Here is a 7319-nt window from a genome sequence, read left to right as displayed (position 1 = left end):
GACAGCTCACTTCTGAACCCAGGACACTGCCCTGTTAATGATAGAAGGTAGCTTCTTCAATCTAATCATAAGACTTATCTCAGAGGCCCTTTATTGAGACCTATGGTTCTTATAGAAGTTTAGTGCAGAATCAGGCACCATTATTAGGCTCTCTATTTCAAATATCCAGAAGATAAAGCCATATAAATTCATGATTTAATGATGACAATTACAATATTACTAAAAAGAGTCAGGCAGACAGATTTCAAATAGTATCATTATTTTTAAATCCTCACTTTCTGTCTTAGAATCAATACTGTGTATTGGTTTCAAGGCAGAAGAGTAGTAAAGGCTAGGCAAAGGGGTTAAGTGACTTGCCCAGGATCAACCAGCTAGGAAGTGTCTAGGTCAGATTTATACCCAGGACCTCCCATCTCTCCATCTGGCTCTCAATCCACTGAGACATCTGGCTGCCTCCTCAAATACTGTCTTTAACCTAGATTCCTCTCCTGACTCCCTCCTTAACTTAAGTGATCAACACATTCAGGTGGAAAACATTTTTTAATCCCATTAAAATATGGGAGGGAAAGACAGAGGAGGAAGGGACAGAAGTCTTATTCTTTTTCCTTGCATAAAACTGTAAAGAATTTGAATCTGCTGCTTTATTACTTTTTGGATTGGATCATTGGACATGCTGGTACAATTTCCTTTCTGTACACACCTTTAAAAATTGTTATAAGTTGAATTTTTGTGAACTGGATAATAATTCCTAATTGACTTAAATCATCATTTTTGAGTTTTCTAAAAAAAGATTGCTATTCAATTGACAGTGGCTCCTAAAATTTTAGCTTTTAAAATTTGCTAACTCTTAATCCTGGGAATCCCAATCCCTTTACCTTTTGGCTTTCATATGCCCCAGATAATATGAAAGGAAATAAATTCTATACTTTATCAAGCATTTGCTGGTAAAAAATAAAATAAGGAGATTTGTTAATATCAAAAGGATAACATAGTCACTTCCCAAATATTCTCTGTACTCTTTAGGAGTACAAATATTCTAAATTGGAAGCCCTTTTGCAATGTCTTTCTCATTTGCTACTCACGAAATTTTTTTTAGGTATTTACAAACAGAAAAGAGCTAATAATGTGAATAATCATCTAATTTATCCTTTAAAAGTTCTTATTTTCATATATACAGTATATATTTTTGAGCAAGTACTATTGGACTTTGTTATGAGGATTATCTTGTTTACTGACAAAGTAAGTGAATTTTACTGAATTGAAAACTGAATTGAGTCATGTAAAGAACTTTGAAATGAGTTAGAGAACCTTGTTTTAAATCTTACCTTTTGCCATTGTCCTATGTGATCCCAGACAAGTAATTTCCTTTCCTCTTGTCCTTGGTTTTCTCATCCACAAAGTGAAGGAGTTGAATGTGATGAATTAAAGTCCCCTCCAGTTCATCATCTATGATTCTCTGTATTTAACCACCAAAATTGCTACAATGAAAATTGTTTTTATTAATTAAAAAGTTTTTAAATTAAAAAATCTCTTTGCATATAACTGAGACAATGCAAAATATCAGATATAGAAATTAACTTCTAAATTGGACTGCATGGCTAGAATTTGTTGTTGTTTAGTCATGTCTGAATCTTTGTGACCCCATTTGAGATTTTCTTGGCAAGATTCTAGAGTGGTTCATCATTTTCTTTTTTTTTTTAAACCCTTACCTTCCATCTTGGAATCAATACTGTGTATTGGTTCCAAGGCATAAGAGTGGTAAGGGCTAGGCAATGGGGGTCAAGTGACTTGCCCAGGGTCACACAGCTAGGAAGTGTCTGAGGTCAGATTTGAACCTAGGACCTCCCATCTCTAGGCCTGGCTCTCAATCCACTGAGCCACCCAGCTGCCTACTCATCATTTTCTTTCCCCATTCATCTTACACAAGAGGAAACTGAAACAAAGAAGAGTAAGTCATTTGCCCAGGATCACATGGCTAGGAAGTGTCTGAGGCCAGATTTGAACTCAGGAAGATAGGACTTCCTGATCCTAGGTCTGGCACTTTATGCACTATGCCATCTTGCTGCCCCTGCCTTTAATTAGGCAGTCCCTTTGATACTTCAAGGCTTTGTGGTTTCATTGGTGAAAGTGCTCCTTTGTTGATTTAGGTCACAAAGACTAGTAGTTGGTGTAGGTGCAAGAAGAGGCTGGCAAAGCCCTAGAAAAGAATGGGGAAAGCCCGTTGTAGATAGAAATTGTAGCTTGGAGCTCTAGCCAGCAGAGCTATCTTGCTTTAGAGTGAGACATGAAGAATCTTGAAATGATAACTAACCTCAGTGACAAAAGAGAATAAAGAAAAACTCAGTTTTCGGAAGTAGAATGTTCTAAATGTACCCCGGATTCCCCGCCATCCTGTCTTCCTCATCAGATTGACCTTGCTATCATCCTTTCTCTATTTCTTTTCTTTTTTTTTATTTCTTGATTTTTAACTCATACTTTCTGTTTTAGCCTCATTAAGAGCTAGGCAATCTGGTGTCCTGTCCAGCTAGGAAGTCCCTGAGGCCAGATTGGAACCCTCAGGACTCCAGACCTGGTTCTCTAGTCATTCTACTGGCTAGCTGCTCCCCCACTCTATTTCTTCAGTGCTGCTTTTGGCCTCCCTTTATCTGGCCCATTCTGCTTCCCAAGTTGTTGAATCTTTCTATCATTTATTTGATTTGACTCTTTAACTTCTTTCCAAGTTTTTCCAAGTTGCCTTTTGGGGCCTGACATCCTTTCTCCCTTTCCTTTGAGGCTTCATGTTTCCTTTTTGCAATTGTATTTTTTTTTTGAGTTTATATTTTGATTTTCCCTGTCCCTAAAGTAACTTTCTAAGATCAGGTTTTTTTTTTCTTTGTCTTTTGCTCATTTTTCTTGTAATTATTATTCCCCCTCCCCTAACCCCTCCATCTCTGCTCCTGAGATTCAGGGAGTGCTGTTCCAAGCTTTCAGTGTAGCCTTCTCTGTTTTGGGTGGGGTAAGTTTGGCTGTTTTGGGGTCTCTTAGTGTTTGTTTCCAGGGGGGTAGACCAGCTGGCTTCTTGTGAGGAAGTTTGTAGCAGTTCTTTTGCAGCTGGATTCTGTTCCCCTGCTTTTGGTTTCCCTGTTGTCTTCCTTGTTGGGCTGCTTTTCTACTGGTTTTGTTGCCTCTGGCCACTTGGCAGTGAGTAGTGCTGCAACCCATCTGTGCTCTTCAAGGTTCCCCCATGCAACCTTCCCTGGGTTACTCTCCCCTTTCATTCCAGTGAGATGTGTCCCTTCTGCTTTCCTTTGTTTCGAGGAGCTTAATTTTCTATTTTTGTGTGTTTGGAGGGTTTGGTTGAGTTGAGCATCCCTTACTCTACCATCTTAGCTCACAGCATCCTTGCCTTCCACTCTATTCTAACCTTAATCTCTCCCAGTCTACTGACTCATTCTGTGCCAGATATCTCCTGCATTAAAAACACACATACAAAAAAAACATCTTGATTTGACTATCCACATTAGTGATCATCCTATGTCTTCACTTGTCTTCTTAGCTGCTCCTTGAGAATCTCCACTTCCACTCCCACTTAGCAATCTGACTTTAGATCTCATTATCCAACTTTTCTAAAGTTACCAAATTATTTTATGCTTACCAAATATAATGACCTTTTCTTAGTTTTTATCCTTCTTGACCTTTCTATAATCTTTGACGCTGCAGATCATTCTCTTCTCTTGGATCCTCTTTCTTCTTTAGGTTGTCAAATGTCTTCTGGTTCTCCTCCTATTTGTCCTATTTGAGCTGTCTCAGTCTCCTTTGTCTGATCTTCATTCAGATTATGCCCACTAACTGTGGGTATCCCCATGAGTCCTCATCTTTTTTTCTCACCATTATAATTTTTGGTGATCTCATTATGGGTTCTTATTATCAACTCTATTTAGATGATCCCCAGATATATATCTATATATATCTAACCCTATTTTTTTTCCCAGAACCTTAATTTCACATCAAGAACTGCCTTCGGGCAATGTCAGCATCAAGCTGGATGAATACTTCTTAAAGTTATGTTCAAACTATTATTTATTATTTCCTTCAAAAGCTTCCCCACTCCAATTTTCCCTAGTGCTCTAAAGGGCAACACTATCCTTCTAGGCACCCAGACTTACAATGCTGCTGAAACTCTCAACTCCTGACTCATACCACCTAGGATATCTAATGTTGTCAAGAATTCTTGTTTCTACTACAAAAACATCTTTTGTTTGACTCCTCTCCATTCATATGGTTACCATTCCCTGGCAGATCTTCATTACCTCACTACTACATTACCTAGACTATAGCAATACTGTTGATCTTTCTGCCTCAAGTCTTTTTTTTTTAATTATTCATTTGATTATAGTATAGTATAGTAGTCTCTCAGTAACCGAGGATGACGATTGTCTTTGTGCGTTTTTGTGCACAAAGACACTTGTGCATGAAGATTTAAGTGGAAAAGTTGATGCACGGAGACAGTCCCACTCTCTCGGCGTTGGAAGCCTGGGTCCAGTGGCACAAAAAGTCGTTACTCCTGGAGACTTCCTCAGCTGCATTGGATGGCCGTGTTGTCTTTTGTGCTCCAACACGCCCTAAGCACTCCACAGTGCCTTGCTGCGTTGCCCTCTCAGCCGTTGAACCTTCTTATTGGTTTCTTCCGCCTGTTCCGCCGAAGCAGTCTTCACATGCTGGGTGAGCAAAGCCTTGGTTCACCAGAGGTCGAGGACCCGATGGCTACCCTCACAAGGTTTAGCCGGCCTGTGGAAACCTTTGCCCAGGGTGTGGCCGCTGCTGCATGCTAGCAGCTACTGGGAGCCACAAGTGACAGCTGGGTGTCAGGTGAGGATCAGAGGCTGGAGAGCTGCCCTAGGAGGGCACGACAAGCCCTCCATACCAAAGATATTACTCCTCCCTGAGCACCCCATACACCCCATGGGGTGTATTCATTGAATTAATTAAGACTATTTCCCCATGGTTATATGATTCATGTTCTTTCCCTCTCCTTCTCTTGTTCCCTCCCATAGTCAATGAACAACTCCACTGGGTTTTACATGTATCATTGATGAAGACCTATTTTCATATTAATATTTGCAGTAAAGTGTTCATTTAAAGTCAACATCCTCAATCATATCTCCAATGAACCATGTGACCAAGCAAATGTTTTTCTTCTGTGTTCCCACTCCCACAGTTATTCCTCTGGATGTGGATAGCGTTCTTTCTCATAAGTCCCTCAGAACTGTCCTGGATCATTGCATTGCTATTAGTAGAAAAGTCCATTATGTTCAATTGTGCCACAGCATATCAGTCTCTGAGTACAATGTTCTCCTGGTTCTCCTTTCACTCTGCATCAATTCCTGGAGGTTGTTCCAGTTCACATGGAATTCCTCCAGTTTATTATTTCTTTGGGCACAATAGTATTCCATCACCAATAGACACTACAATTTTGTTCAGCCATTCCCCAGTCCATGGATACCCCCTTATTTTCCAATTTTTTGGCACCACAAAGAGCACAGCTAAAAATATGTATGTATAAGTCTTTTTCCTTATCTCTTTGGGGTATAAACCCAGCAGTGCTATGGCTAGATCAAAGGGCAGACAAGATTTTAGTGCCCTTTGAACATAATTCCAAATTGCCTTCCAGAATGGTTGGATCCATTCACAACTCTACCAGCAATGCATTAATTTCCCAATTTTGCCACATCCCCTCCAATATTTATTACTTTCCTTTGCTGTCATATTAGCCAACCTACTGGTGTGAGATGGTACCTCAGAGTTGTTTTGATTTGCATTTCTCTAAAGATGAGAGATTTAGAGCATCTTTACATGTGTTTATTGATAGTTTTGATTTCTTTATCTGAAAATTGCCTATTGATGTCCCTTGCCAATTTTTCAATTGGGGAACAGCTTGATTTTTTTGTACAATTGATTTAGTTCCTTATAAATTTGAGTAATTAGACCTGTGTCAGAGGTTTTTGTTATGAAGTTTTCCCCAATTTGTTGCTTCCCTTCTAATTTTGCTTGCATTGGTTTGTACAAAACCTTTTTAATTTAATGTAATCAAAATTATTCATTTTACATTTTGTGATATTCTCTATCTCTTGCTTGGTCTTAATTTTTTTCCTTTCTCTTGATCTGATAGGAATACTATTCTGTGTTCACCTAATTTACTTATAGTTTCCTTCTTTATATTCAAATCATTTACCCATTCTGAATTTATCTTGGTGTAGGGTGTGAGATGTTGATCTAAACTTAATCTCTCCCATACTGTTTTCTAATTTTCCCAGCAGATTTTTGTCAAATAGTGTTTTTTTTTTGTACTAAAAGCTGGGATTTGGGGGTTTATCATACACTATCTTACTGAGGTCACTTACCCCAAGTCTATTCCACTGATTCTCCCTTCTGTCTCTTAGCAAGTACCATCTTGTTTTGATCACCACTGCTTTATCATATAGTTTAAGATCTAGTACTACTAGACCCCCATCCTTCATATTTTTTTTCATCAGTTCCCTTGATATTCAAGTCTTTTCTTGCTTCAATTCATCTTGCCCTCAGCAGCTAATTTGGTTTTTCATGTTATTCTTCTCAGTGAACTTCAGTGACTCCTCATTAGCCCCAGAATCAATATAAAATGCTCTATTTGTCATTTAAAATTCATTGTAGCCTGGCCTCTTTCCAATATTCTTAAACTCTATCATCCACCTCCCTTTTCGATCTAGCTTCCATGGCCCATTTATTCTTCCTTGCAGATGATGTGCCATCTCCCAACTCCATGTCTTTTCATTGACTGTTCCCCATTCTCCATGGAATTACCTCTCTCCTTACTTCTACCTCTTGGATCAGTTCAGCCATTTTTCAGTTATCTCTGACTCTTCATGATTCCATTTGGAGTTTTTTTTTTTGGCAAAGTCTGGATTGGTTTGACACTTCCTTCTCTAGCTCATTTTATACGTTAGGAAATGGAAACAAATAGGCTTGCCCAGCTAGTAAGTTTTTGAGATGGGATTTGAATTCAAGAAAAGTAGTCTTTCTGACTTTAGGTCTGACACTCTATACACTGTTATCTAGCTGCCCTGAAACCTATCAGTGAGTTAGGGGATTGTCTACCCTAAGCATATGAAGACTTCCCTCAGTAAAATGGGCAGATGAGAATAATTTGTTCCAATGGCCATGAAAATGGCTGATTCAGGTGCTGTGGAGCATTTAGATGTTGGTCAGACATCATAGGCATCCACTGTATCCCAGGTCATCACCAGTCACCCTGACTTCTGTCTCATCACTGGTTTTGGATGACTCTGAAAAAAAGAGTGAAG

Source organism: Monodelphis domestica, chromosome 5 (genome assembly GCF_027887165.1).
Source record: "Monodelphis domestica isolate mMonDom1 chromosome 5, mMonDom1.pri, whole genome shotgun sequence".
NCBI lineage: Eukaryota > Metazoa > Chordata > Mammalia > Didelphimorphia > Didelphidae > Monodelphis > Monodelphis domestica.
Note: the sequence above shows the minus strand (reverse complement) of the source record.